Source organism: Phyllostomus discolor, chromosome 3 (genome assembly GCF_004126475.2).
Source record: "Phyllostomus discolor isolate MPI-MPIP mPhyDis1 chromosome 3, mPhyDis1.pri.v3, whole genome shotgun sequence".
In the NCBI taxonomy this organism is placed as follows: Eukaryota; Metazoa; Chordata; class Mammalia; order Chiroptera; family Phyllostomidae; genus Phyllostomus; species Phyllostomus discolor.
The window spans coordinates 43381843-43396717 of NC_040905.2; the positions used below are offsets into that span (position 1 = coordinate 43381843).

Sequence of the window (14875 nt, forward strand, 5' to 3'; positions counted from 1 at the left end):
TCAGAACTCCTTTTCTGAAGCACCATTAGCTCAGAGAACAGTAAAGCTCCCTGGGCTAGAACTGAAACTGCCTGGAGTTCCTGAAGGCAAAAGAAAGCACTGCCATCTGCATCTTCCCCGAGCAAGTTCTATTCACCAGGCAACACAAAGCAGGCCTGTTCAGGGGGTTCGGACAAAAATTGTTCTGTCAATATTTTTAGTTGCAATTGCAGTGTATTCATAAGAAATTGCTAACAGGGTTTGATGAACTGTGAGACTTCCCAAAGGAACCAGAATTACACAATCAATGAAACTGAGGAAAAAAGAGAATACATTCCCAAAGAACCCAGAGAGTGAATGAAAAGTGGATCAACATATTGATTGTTTGCATCTGTCTTCTTTTTGCCACTTGAGACTAGAGGTTGTTATGGAGGCATGAGGTTTCAGAAAACCTTTGACATTAGCAAGCCCCACAATTCCCTGTGCTGCATCTGCAGAGACTGCTTGAGGTTCATCCTTTCCCTCCATGAACAACACACCACTGATGGGAAGTTCACTAGCTCCCAGGGACCCAATTTTACTAAAAGGGCACTGCTGATTGGTATATGGTTAGATTGCTCTCTCCCTTGGCAGTACTCACAAAAATGTCTACTCCCAGAAATATTGGAAAGGAGAAACTGACTGAGAGGAGCCAACCTCATGTCTTGAATGAGTTAATTAAAGAAATAAGGGCTTTGGGGACACCACATGTTTTTCATGGGAGGGACTGGGCTCTGGAGAGTTGCTGGAAAACTTGCCTTCTGGAACGTACCCATTGACTGCTGGGAATGGAAATCCAAAGTGGGCAAGGGTGACCAGGGAGAAAATGTCCTGGCTTGGGTCTTAGGCACAGGCTTTTTTCCCTCCACACTTGAAGCTATGCCTGTAAACGTGTCCAACTTCTTCCTTTTACACAAGGGCGGTGGGGCCTGAAGAGTTATCCTTGAGTCTGCAGGCTGAACTGGTTGTTTGATTTAGGGAATTTTAAGGAATCCTTCTCTGAGAAAAAGGTCAGTGACTTAGCACTTTTTGTGTACGTATTTGTGTACATGCCAAGGCATGAAATAAAGAAGTCAGTCTTTCCTTTAGCTATTGTAGGCCAATTTCTTGAAGTGTCAAAGATGTGAAGTTTACCAGTTTGACATGCATTATGAACTGAGTCTTTGTTAGAATAAATGGAAATCTTACTTTCTTTGTAGCAAATACAAGGTGTGACTGTGCATTATTTTTTGAGATCTGGATAAAAGTGGGAATTTTCCACACTATTTTTATAGAAATATTGCTCAGTTTTAAAGTTACTACATGTTTAAATGAGTATTCCCCCCCCCCCAAAGTAGAATCAAATCTTTAGCTGTCAACCATGAGTGCTGGGATAATCCAAGTTACTGAATTAGCTGAAAAGAATATTGTTAGATCTCTGGCGGGGAGTTCATTTGGTCTCGTACACTGAAAAGTTGCAGGTTGGATCCCTGGTCAGGGCACATACCTAGGTTATGGGTTCTATCCCTTGGTCAGGGCACATAGGACCAGGATGTTACTCTCTCTCTCATCAATGTCTCTCTCTCTAAAAAGTCAATAAAAATACCCTCAGGTGAGGATTTTTTTTAAAAAAGCAAACTGTTAGAGAAGGTGTGGCTGGTTTTACCTAAGGGCTGCCCCTCTCTGGAATCTGATTTTTGCACCTAAAAGTCACTAAGAACCAGGCCTTATTTTGTGGGGTTTTTTTTTTTTTGTCTTGGGAACAGACCTTTGTACTATACTTCACAAGAGCAGGGCTGAGGGGGTTGGTTGCAGATCTTAGGAGAGCATGAAAAGAAGTTATTAGAACTTTCTGAGAGTTGGAACGCGGTCTGAAATAAGATATTGAAAGTAGGTGCGCTGGAGGATTCCACATAGCCTTCTGGAGAACGAGCAAGCAGTTTGGTGCTGGCCTCTGCATGGGCAAAGGCAGGTGAGAAGGAAGATACAGAGAAGGAAATAGATTCAAGTGGTGGCAATCAGGTGGAAGTTCTGGATCTTTGCAACAATTTATTTTAGCCCATGGATAAAAGAGATAGGGTGACATTTTAGATAAACCCTTATAATTTAAATTTTTTTGACATGAATGTTTGTAGCATCATTATTCACAACAGGTAAAAAATGAACAGTCCAAATGTCCAACTCACGGATGGATAAACAAATGTGGCATATCCACACAATGGAACATTATTTGGCAATAAAAAGAAATGAGTATTGATACATGCTACAACATGGATGAACCTCAAAAATTTTACTCAGGGAAAGAAATCATATACATATTCTATAATTCCACTTACATAAAGTGTCTATAACAGACAAACCCTAGAGACAGAAAGTAGATTAGAAGTTGCCTAGGGCTGAGGGGAGGAATGGGGAGTGACTGTAAATGGACCCGAGACTTCTTTGGAGGGCAGTGGAAATGCCATAAAATTAGATTGTAGTGATGGCTGCACAACTGGAACCTTACTGAGAATGACTGAATTGTAGATTTACAATGGGTGGCTTTATGGTATGAAGATTATACTTCAACAAAGTTGTTAATTAAAAATTACTATCTGACTGTGGTCATTATTATTATTATTATTATTATTATCATTATTATTATTTATATTTTTAAAGACTCTGCACATGAGGTTATATTCATTATAACGTTAAATAAATTCCTGGACTTTTCCTTAGGGGAGAGGTTTCGCCTTGCTTTTCACTGCAGGCGGCCAGAGTTGTGCTCAGATGCTGCTCCCAGAAGTGACCAAGTGGACAGACACCTGGTTGTCTCAAGTCAACTGGCCAGAGATCAGGAAGAGGGGTCATCTCCCCCAGCACTATCCCATCCCATCCTCATGAGAGCATTACCTCTTTCTCTGTCATTGTGAGCCCATGACTTTCCCTTGAAGCCCAGAGGGGCATTGGTGGCATGATGGGTGTTAGAGATTGTGGGGTTTCAAGGATGAAGAACACCTAGCAGTGAAGCAGCGGAAAGAGTGCCCTCCCCTAATGTGGTGGGAAATAGCATCAACAGTCACACAGGCCTGGTATTAACAAGGAGGGATAGTAACTCAGGCTGGAGGATGACTTTCATCTCCCCTCCACTGACATTATTCCTCCAAGGCAGGCAGTTGTGAATTGCTCTGAGCAGCCTCTTATTTACATAATGGCTTGCCTAGTTTTTTTTTATTACTCCCAACAAATTGCTTTAGAATAACATTGTTATTTCCAGCAGACCCTTCCTCTTAGTAGTCTGTCCAAGCATATGTAAGGTTTGGGTTTTTGCTTCTTCAAAGTATAATACTGAGCCTTGTGCTGGAGTTACAAATCTTTCAACATCAAGGGTTGAAACAAGGTCTCAGAAAAGCTAGGATTAGAGACACCTCCTGACCCTTCCGTCATAGGTCATGGTGAGGACAGGGACTAAATGAGAGCAGGGCTGAATTTTGTAGCTTCTAAGATCTTCATGAAATCTCCATGGTCTGATGTGGGCTAGAACAGGTGTATGGGTCTTTTAAATTTTCAAACCAACAGTACTATCCTAGCGTGACACTAGGAGTGTCAGTACTATCTCAAGTTAGCCTAGAATTCCTGAGAACCACACAGCTCGAGCAGGCAGACATAAAAAATAATTTCCATCATGATTTCAATCATTGATCCTATGTTCATCCTCTGGGCCTGGACAGAATCAAAGTCTCCTTCAACACGACAGCCCTTCATACAGGTTAAGACATCTATCAAATGCAGTTCTTCCAAAGATTCTTTAATGCAAGCTAAACATCCCTGGTACATCAGAAATTCCTCAGAAGACAGGAATCTTCAGTCTTGGTGGGAAGAAGTTTGTTAGTGTCTGTCTTACAGTGTGCTGCCGGCTTTAAGTTCTGATCTCACCAGAGGTGAACACAGTGTGGCTATCACCCTCCTTGTCAATGACCATGATAGTTATTTGTGGGAAATAAAAGCAGTGCTGAGAATGAATCCCTTCTGGGCAGGAAGAAAAAGCTATTGTCTGTCGTGTTTACCATGAGCAGGCCCTGTGAGGTGCTTTATAAGCAATAGCCTATGAAGCAGGATGGGGGAGAAGGTGGTGTTTCTGCTCACTATTAGGGTGCACTCTAGGAATGAGAATTTTGACTGAAATCACCAACTGGGTCTACCTATTCCTGATGTCACCCTCAAGCCTCTTTCACTTGAAAGTTTACAAAGGTGAAAAGATGATTCATTGAAAATGACTAACCTCATACTATGAAAAAGGAAGCACATGTAGTTTTGCTCAGAAGTTACTAAGCATAATTGTGTCTAATAGCAAGTAACAAGTTGTTCGGCTCAGATGTGAAGTGTAACCGTTTTTCACAAGGGAATCACTGCAAGCCTTCCCTGGGGTGAGTGAGGAAGCATCCTGTGCCCCAGTCCTTTCATCATCCTGAGTCTGCATCACCCACCCTCCTGGGCACGCCGGTCCAGGTCTAAAGCACCAGTCTGAGCTGTTGTGGCAGCTTTAATTAAACAATCATCATGTCTGTGATTGCTTCGCGGTTAGTCCTTAAGTCCAACCTTCAGGAACTGTGTTTTTGAACATGTCTGGGTTCCTTTAATAAGCACTCCACCCCAGCTACATTCTCGGTGATCAGCGAGCATGCCCATCCCCGGAGCTGTAGTCATGGGGACGGCTTTGAGTGGGCAGAGGGGAGGAGCTTGCTGGGGCAGCCTTTCCCCTTGCAGGAGCCTCCAGGTGTCCACAGGAGGAATAAATCCATGCCAGCACTAGGTTTTCTTCTAAAGTGTATTTCATATTGAATACATATGAAAAATGCTAAGTGTATTTATATAGCTGTTCCTATTACAATGTGATGACCAACATTTAGGAAGTGGTCTTTCATACACAACAATGTGAAGAAATCACCAATGTGAGAGCATGTGACTTCTAATCTTAGCAGCACTGACCAAGGTGAACATGTGTCATTGGGGCCCCTTGTCTCTTACATTGCATTTAACAGATATTTGTAGTGTGCAATAATTAAGAAGGCTTTTAATACAAAGAAGTAGAAAACTCAGTTGGTTAACATTACCTGAGGCAATTAAAAATTGGGCTTTCTTACATGATCAGTAAATACTCAAGGGGTAGGCAGTGGTAGGTTTGGTTCAGCTGCACAGGGACCAGACCAAGGGCCTGGGTCTTTCTGGTTTTCTGCCCAGGTGTTTTCAGCATGTTGTCTCATGGGCACATGACACGAGGTTGCCTTTCCAGGCAATGTGTTCACGTGAGGAGCAAGAGAAGGGAGATAGGGCACAGCTCCAGGAAGCTTTTCCTCTTGTGTCCGTCCTCTTATCTGAAAATAAAGTCTGTACTAACCCCGCTAGCACACTCCATTCATCTATCTCATTGGTGAAAACTGGGTTGCTGGCTGCAATGAGGTTGGGAGAGCGAGTATCTGAGAAAAGGGAAGGATTATTGCAACTGGTTTAAAACAATTGTGATCTGTGAAATGGATCTAAGCATATTGTCTCCCCCAAGCAGAAGGACTCAGGGACAGAGACCTCTGGGCGAACAGCAATGATGGAGTGCCGTGAGTTGTTGTGTACTGAGTGTGTAGATCACAACAACTCACTTCCTGTGGGTCAGACCCTAAGGAAGGAAGTCTTAAATGAAAAGCCAGGTCTTGTTCTTAAATTCTTTCGGAATCAAATCAACAAAAAACAGTATTTTACAAAGAAAAAAATAAATAACCATGGACTTAGATTTTTTAAAAAAATTGAGACTAAGTATCCAACACAGTAGTCCTCCCTTATTCACAGTTTCCCTTTACCTGGTTTCACTTTCAGTTACCCGCAGTCAAACGAGGTCCAAAAATATGGAATGGAAAATTCCAGAAATACAAAATTCCTAAGTTTTAAATTGCACACCGTTCTGAGTATTTCGTCTCCTCACTAGGCATTGTGTCATCTCCCATCTTCACAAGAAGAAGCATGAGTACAGTGCGATGAGATACTTAGAGAGAGAGAAAGAGCCCACATTCATAGAACTTTTGTAACAGTGTATTATTTTGTGTTCTATTTTATTATTAGTTATTGGTGTTAATCTCTTACTGTGGCTAATTTATAAGTTAAACTTTGTCATAGGTATGTATATACAGGAAATAACATAGTACATATTGGGTTCGGTACCATCCCAACTGATGCAGTTTCCGGCATCCATTGACGGTCTTAGAACATATCCCTGTGGTAATGTGGGACTACTCCATAAGGCAATTAGTGGGTTTAACTGTGTTGAGTGTATCAGACTATTACTAATCATGGAGGTGCTATTTGTCACTACTTTTCTGCAAGGTAGCTTTAAAAACAGAATTTTTTATAATGCTAAAAATAAAAAGGATAGACTTGATGAAAATATGTGACAATGTTTGCTATACTACACAGTTTATTAAAACACACTTCTCGTTTTTAAAAGTTGATGTTGTGTATGTCATTATTTATAAGAAAAAAATTACCTGCAAGAAGCAGTGTTGTTTAGTGACATCAGAGTAAGCTCTGGAGCCAGGCAGATCTGGGTTCATATTCTGACTTAGCACTTCCTGGCCTTGGTCAGCACACAATGTCTTCCTTGCAAAACGTGGATAGTAGCATTGACCTTGAGTCTTACAGGAGTCCGTGTTTATTAAGCAATAGGTGCATAGTAAGCCCTCAATATTGCCCAGCTCAATATTTTTCTTGTTTTTGTTCTAAATAAAATAAAAGCATTTGGATCTAATTTTAATTGTTAATGATAACAAATAATTTTTTGTGAAATCTTGATTGTTGTTCGTTACTTTAATCTAGGCATGCACAATATTGTGTGATCTCTTCCTTTTGTTGTTCTGCCAAGAAAGTAGAATTTTAAAAATATTCAGTGTGTGTTTAGATAGCAACCCTCTAATTAGACAGTGACTTAAACACCCATGGTCGTAGATCAGGCCACAACTAATGGAGTCGCTGGCATTTCCTAGGTGGCACTAGCAATCCCCCTGGGCCAGCTGTCCCTGGCTGCAGCAACTTGGTTTGTCATTAACCCTTCATGCCCTGTACTCAGGCTCCGGGTGCAGCGGCTTTGGGCCTTCACAGAGCGATGCTGAGTTATGCTGGTTTTCCTTTCCCAGACTTGCCAAGTTTCCCCCAAGAAATCTTGTCTTGGCCCAATGTCCTCACCTCTGTTCTTGAACAATATATTTTTTTGACTCAAGTATAAAATAAGACTATAGTAGAATCCAGTCCACATGCCATTTTGTCCTCCAGAACATTGTAAGACACTTTGTCAAACCCGTGCACAGCAAAGTTGCCTAAACTAGAAGTCTGGAAAAGGCACTGGGCTAGCTACGACTGCTTGTTTGTGCTATTGTCTCCCTCCCCCATCAGACAGTGAGAGCCAGTGTGGTAAAAACCATGTCTGTTTGGATGGTAATCCTAGAGACGAGATAAATAATTTTTTTTAGTAATTTACTGACTGACACACTGAACCCATCTGTTTCTGAATGATGACTAAGTGTTTTTTCTACATGCCCCCATGATTGTCCTTCAATAATTCTTTTCTAGAAAAATGTCCATGATCAAGGTGAACGCTGTCACCACAGCGTGGAGCCCATCTCTGACTTCTGCAGCCTGACTCTTCCTGCTAGTATCAGGCTTGGAAGAAGAGCCAGACATGGGTAGCATGTCTGACCACACCCAGGGGAATGTAGGATAGCATTATTTTTATAAGACAATCTAAGCAAAGCTAAAAACAGATATAAGTAATGTTACCTTGGAACTAAGGGGATGAGGAATCCACTCATAGAAGCCCTTCTTCTAAAAACAATGATTGGTTCTAACTTTTAATATTTCAGGCTCCAGAATTTCTGAGATGGTTGAGGTGGTATCATACAAAAGCTGTATTTGTTCCTCTGGAGAGGATATTTTTAAAATAAATTCTTTACCAAACACAAGGCAAGGCAAGGGTGGATTCTGGGAACTAATGCCACTTGATGAAGTGCTGTTCTTTGGTTTATAAGGTCACCCACATACCCCCGCTCACCCAGAAGACTTTGTAGCAGCACTGACTTCAAATTATTGGAAAAGACCAGGGTAGCCATTCATTGCAGTTGGCACTTCCACCCACTCAGAATACCAGAGAATGTGGAGAGACACAAAGAATAAAACTGTTCTGGCTGGCTAAATGGAGTATGGAGAAGAGAGGGGAGTTGGTGCTTCTTCTGAGAGGCATCAGATGAGACCATTTCATCAGGGCTGCTGGTGAAAGCTCCAGGGGAGATGGCTTCTCAGAAACAACTAGTAGCCCAGGACAGAGTTTGCAGTGACGGACATGGAGACTTGGAGCAGACAAGAGACTTCCTCAAGGTCAACAGAGTGACCTATTTTGGTGGCCAGGAAAATGCACTGCTCAAATCTCCTGCTATGAAAGACTGATATCTCCAGCTGTTGCCCCCCTGCACTGACCACTACACTCACACCAAGGCCATGCTTACCCCCAGCTGTTCCAGGGTACTACAGTAGGCTCATTCTGTGAGAGGCAGACTCCTCTAGGGATAACGTTGCATCACAGACTCCCCATAGGCTTAAATCTTTCTTGAAACTCCACTGTACTCTGAGCTCTTCTTACCCTCTCTCCTTCCACAGGTGACAGACCTCTGCTGCAGTCTGAAAGCTCTCCTTGCCTTTCCTGCTCTATCCTCCAAGAAATCTCTTGCATATCTAATCTTGATGTCTGTTCCTTGGCATACCCAAACTAATGTATTTAGCAGTTCCTTGTCCAGTCAGCTGAGCAGTGTTACTCATCAAAAACAAAACAGGTCACACATAAAAATGGACTGTCTTGATCAGGGTGAGAAGAAAGAACAAATATATTTCTAATTCCCTAGAAAAGCCAAGAGAGCTTGTCATTTTGGGTTTTTTTCCCCCATTGGACAATCAAAAAATACTTGTGTCTCTTATAACTTATTTCTAAGATAAGTCCATGGAGAACATTGACTCAGTGGCTCCCAGAGCCCTCAAAGGCAGGAGGAGTATGGAAGGCAGGGAAAACCAGACAGTTCTTGATAAGCTCCACTTTCTGTGGGTATTTCCATGTCCTCACAGGCTGTGAAGGTAAATTAATCCTGCAGGACATGATGTTCCTCTCATCCTGCAGGGTCAGCACTGCTAGGTGTGCAGGTGTTAGGCAAAGAAAAACAAGAGATCAAAGATGAGGAGAACTGTGGTCCCCTGAATTCAGAAGGTAGGTGAGGGTTTTGACTTCTAACACGTGGCATCCAAAAACTGAACAGACATCCAGGTTTACCTATTCTAAAAGCAGCTGGGAAAAGGTATGCAAAGCTGAATGTTTCCCTTTACAACAGCAAAATTCCTTCTCCACATGTTTTCCCTTCCTTTGGGGTTCTCCTGAACCACCCTCATGGCCACTGTTGCACTCAGCCCCCAGGAGAATGCAGCATCTTCCATCCCTTCTTTACCTGCAGTAGTGCACTGGGCTGGCATATACTCGGTGATGACAGCTGGCTCTCGCCTTTCCCAGCTTTGCCTTCCACTTCCAACTTCACATTGCCAGCTTGAAGTTGGCCATGGTGGAAGTATTTACATCACAAAAATCAGCAAATGCTACAAATCAGGACCCTGACCCAAAATGGGTTGCTAAATATTTACCAGCATTTATCAATAATTAACTAAGAGTACAGTAAGGATAGGGAGAGTATGTGGAGCCTAAAATGGGGTGGTTGGGGAAGACCTTGATGTTAAGGTGGCATTTGCGCAAAGACTAGAAAGAGATGAGAAAACAAGCCTCACAGATATCTGAGGGAAGAGCACTCTTGTCACAGGAAAGAGCAAATGCAGAATACCTGATGCAGGACTGTGCTTGCTTTCAAGAGACAGCAAAAAAGGCCAGCATGGCTGGAACAGAGTGAATGCAGGACAGAGAGGTAGGGAATGAGGTCAGAAATGGATGACGGGGGACAGGCAAGTCATGAAAGGGTTTTTAGGTAATTATAGAAATTCAACTTTTACTTTGAGAAAAATGATGAGCCATGGGAAGGTATAAAGCAGTAAAGTGAGATGAGTATGACTTAGATTTTTAAAGGATTACTTCTTTTAAAAGGGATCCTTTGTGAAGAATAGACGGCAAAGGGCCACGGCAACTGCAGAAAGACCCATTAAGAGGCTATTGCAGCAATCAAGGTGAAACAGGCTGGTGACTAGGACCAGAGGGCTAGTGGTGGAGGGGTGAGAAGTGGTCATATTCTGGACATAAATGAAGTAGAATTGTTATCAACAAGTAGCTTTCACCTGAATAACAGAAAGACCTTTCTAACAGAGTTTTTATAACCTCCAGTGAGATACTAAGCTTTCTGTGCCTGGAACTAATCAGGAAGAAGCCTGAGAGCCATGCATCAGAGATGCTGCAGAAGAGTTTCCTATGCTGGGAGAAGCTTATACCCACTGGCCTCTAACATTCTGCAACGGCATAGGAGCTTGGCTACACAAGAAAATGTTTCTGTTATGTGATGACTGAGTTAAGGTTAAGGGAGCTAATAGAGTGGATGTAGTTATTAAAATGACTTTATTTCTATTAATGGTTTTTCATGGATCTAAAACATAATGTAATGTCATACATTTCCAAGGAAAATTATTAACCATTACACAGGGTGGGGCAGAAGTAGATTTTCAGTTGTTTGTATGAAAAATAATACAATAATTAACAAATAATAATACAAGAATAAACTGTTTTGCATGCTCACACCTATAATGCTAATTTTGTCCCACGCTGTATTATATTATATAATATATAATACTTATAATTAGATACAGTATGATATGCAATACTATATACAATATAAATTATATATAACAAAATGTCTAATATATTAATGCTTGAGGGTCCTGATGTAATTGGGTATGTGTATTATATGTTATTTTCGACATAGGCAGATCACCTCACGGGGTTTGATAGTCCAGGGGGGGTGGGGTAGGTTAGCGTCGTGTCGCTCTCCGTGGTGCTGAAACGCCAATGGCTAAGGGATCCTGTCCTCTGAACTGGATGACTCATAAGTGGAGGCTCCTGGACTTGTACAATCACAGGAGGTATAGATGGGGAGGTTTGGGGAGTTAAAAAAATAAAGACAGGATGTTCTAGAATTTAGGGTATTACAACTGGAAAGAATTTCAGGAAGTATCTAGTCCAATTCTTTAATTTTCCAACTGAGGAAACAGAAATAGAGAGCAAGCCAGTTTTTCATAACTAGCAAAGGTCCAGGACCTGCTGTAATCTGGGGTGGGATAAAACGAAAGAGGGCTAGCCCAATGGGACTGTTCCTAACATTTCTGACAGACCTTTCCACCAGTTAATTCTGTCTCATGATGGGGCCCCATCTACCATCCCAGTGAAAAAGCCTCCTCAGAAACATGCTTGGGTTTGCACATGAATTTTCTTGTGCAATGAGTTTACCCCTCACACCCCCAATCTGGATTTTATATCTGTAAGTGTCATGGAGCTGTCAGTGTTACCCCAACTTCCCAGGTCTCTGCAAATGATCACTACTTTTTATTAATTTTGTCAAGCTTCTAATTGGGGTCTGTCATAATTTCTAAAAGATTGGGACTTGAAAGAGCTTGGTATGCATTTACATGTTATTTTTGTCCACGTGTAGTTGACTTCATGCTCTGTGAGGCTACAGATCTGCCATTTGGTATAATACAATTAAAGAGACTGCAGAACAGGGGGTAAAGCACCCAGTGATCAGTTGTGCAGACATTCAGTAAAGTAAGAGCTCAGGCTATATAATCTGAATAATTTTTACAAATAAAAAGAAAGAATAAGAGTCTGCTGACATAGATAATCACACCGATTAAGCTGGTGGGTGCTTTCCTTGCCTGGATTATTTAGGTAAATACAGATGTGCCTAAGAGATAAGAGTTATATATGTGAGGAAGCTACATTAAATATTCATGTCAAAACTTTGTTAAATTCTAATTAAGTGTGTTTTTTAACTGGGCTGACAGACATTAATAACTACTGAACTAGTGAATTGCAAAATGCCACTGACTCCTGATCTGTAAATAGAACAAAGCCATCTGTGCAGTGGAGAGCATGAAAGTTCCTGTCTCCCCCTCCCAGAGGCTCATTGTAACCTCGGGTCTCAGATGGAGGCGGCTCAGCTGCCCTGAGCACCAACTTCATCTGGCCTCAGGGCCCCGGGGTGAAGAGCAGGTGTGGGCCACATGCCTGGTCTCCCTAGGGGCTAGGAAGAGCAGCCTGGAGGCTCAGGCTGCAGACAAAAGCAGGGAAAGAGGACTTTCCTTGCTGCTTCTTCCTGAGTCAGTTGCAGAGCTCCACAAGAAGGGGAAAACCGGCTTTCTTTATTCAAGCATCTCCTACATGCCTGTGTCTGAGAGCACTTCAGATCCAGAAGGCACTTTCGTCAAAGTCTACCTCCAAGACTGAGTCTTGAGGTTCTCGTCAATATGCCATTTAAGGTCTGCAGAGGTGAGACCAGGGAGGGTGTGTCTGTAGAACTCTCTTGATGACTCAGCTTCCCCTCCATCCACACCCCCAGAACTGTCTCACTCAAATTCTACAGAGAAGGTATTCCCCTAAAGAAATACACTTGCCATTGCTACTCTGCTTTTCTCTCATGCTAGATCTTTAATTTTTCTTTTCTCAACAACCTCCCCCACCTCCACACACACAGGAGTGAATGTATTACTTCCTTCCTGCTTGTACTAAAATTCCCTCTTACAAATGTATTTTAGCAAATGAAGAAAATGTACTGGTGAAGACAGGGGCCTCCATCTTTTGTTATGTAATCCAAAGAGAATCTCGAGAGCTGTGGTTTGCCCTTGTGGACGAACTCCTGTCTGGATGTGGAGGTTTAGAATGCAGCTAAGGCAGGGCCCTTACCCAGGCTTTCAGATTTCTCTGGCTCAGGGTGTTCCTGATCGCAGGGAGGTTTCGGTGGGGGAGATGGGAAGGCAGGGGCTAAATAAATGGTTGGGGGTGGAGGAGGCTCCGGAAGGGCTGTGTCTTGTTCCTGTAAGGGCCTCAGGAGGCCACTGTGTGGGGCCTGATCCTGTATTGCAGGCTGAAGCTAGCTTAATTGCTGGTAATTAAGGCAGGATCTATAGTTTCTGGGCATGCCTGGTGGGGGAGGGGCTGGGTTTCTAGTCATGGATGAGCTGCAGGAAAGCCAGTAGCTGCTCACTGAGCTTGCAGCTTCCCCACTCCCAGCAGGGCCTGTTGCTAGGCAGTTTTCAGCACTAGGCGTCTTTGCAAACCTGCTCTTCAAGGATAGTGAATTGTCTTTTCAAAGGAAATCAAGGTAGACCGGAAATAGTCTTTGTTGAGAGTTTACTATACACAGATGCTAAGCACATTTAATTCTCAATGGGTAAATTTTTAATTGATGATGATAATAAAAGATTAGATAATTAGTGAAGGTCTTCTGTTAGCACACAATGCCAATTTAGTTCATTGGATCCTGAATTTGTGCCTTCAAGGCCCATGCTCTTTTGCAGAGGTTGCAAGCTGGCAGCCTATGAAGCTGGTTCTACCCTTCAAGGTGCCTGGTCCCCACATTGCTTTAGAATACAGGAATGTCCAATAAAATTCAGGATTTCTGATTGTCCTGGAAAAAAAAGCACAACATGGTAAGATCCACCAACACTGGTCCCAGTTTTGCACGGCAACAATGAACTGGGAGTGAGTAGCTGCTGCCCCTTCTAGAGAGGGAACTGCCTGTTCCCCTGAAGGTTTCTTTTTTTTTTATAATTTTTTTAAAAGATTTTATTTATTTATTTTTTTAGAAAGGGAAGGGAGGGAGGGAGAGAGAGAGAGAGAGAGAGAAAAACATCAATGTGCGGTTGCTGGGGGTTATGGCCTGCAACCCAGGAATGTACCCTGGCTGGGAATCGAACCTGGGACACTTTGGTTCCCAGCCCGTGCTCAATCCACTGAGTGAAGGTTTCTTTTTTTCCTTCAGCTCATACTGCTTCCTCTTGCCTAACTCATAGCCCATTTCAATTACCTATGGAACTTTCCTGGCCCTTGTTGGCATTTTGGGATTGTGACACTGCCTCTGGTAATGCAAAATAGAATAAAGCATAAACTAAGGATAAGAGTTGGAATCAAGGAATGAGGTAGTAAGGCCCAGTTACACGAGCAGCAAGTGTCCTTGCCTTCAGCCACACACTCAAAGAACAAAACATTCATTGCTGAGGCCAGTCGATCCCTAGTCTCCTTTTCAGGCTCACAGATAAGCAGAGGAGAGCTGGGAGAGGTGCACAGAAACCTCAAGAAGCATTGTAGTCTGAGACAAGCGACCGTCCTGTCTGCTTTTAACAGATTGCTTTTCATAAAGCTTTGCTGTGGCTCTGCTTTATCATCCCCGCCTGAGCTTCCAGCTGGACAGAATCCGAAAGCTAAAAGCCTGCAACTTGCAGAGAAGGTGGGCATTTGGCTGCCTTAATGGCTGTACAGCCACACCAGGCTGCTTGCTTCTGGGTAGTCAGGTGGGAAATTTCATCTGCGTGTAGAGTTTCCTGCTATATCAGTCTTCTCCAGGCCCTGCAGAGTTCAGACCCACTGTGTCTGCATGGGCAACCCTGCTCTTTAAAAGGCTGAGGTGCCTTTGGGGAGGGGAGGACAATCAAACAGTTTAATGGTTTTCTTTAATCAGAAGAATCAGCTTCTGTGGGCAAGGCATGAACCATCCTGAGGTGGTTCACTGTTTCAGTGCAAATTTTGAATTCCTTAGGGTAAGAAGAGAATGATCTCACATCAACACCCCCAGGGAGGTACTGTGACCACCAAGCTGAGTACAGAGGATCCAGAGGGCTT

The 14875-nt window shown here is 42.8% G+C and overlaps 1 long non-coding RNA gene across 1 annotated transcript in view; it reads left to right on the forward strand.

The window, feature by feature from the left end:
• Positions 1-14875, forward strand: part of LOC118499460 — a 70347-nt gene that overhangs the window by 31987 nt on the left and 23485 nt on the right. Inside the window, exon 2 of the long non-coding RNA XR_004901945.1 lies at positions 6664-6669. This is a non-coding gene — a long non-coding RNA (uncharacterized LOC118499460). The remainder of the gene's footprint in view (positions 1-6663; positions 6670-14875) is intronic.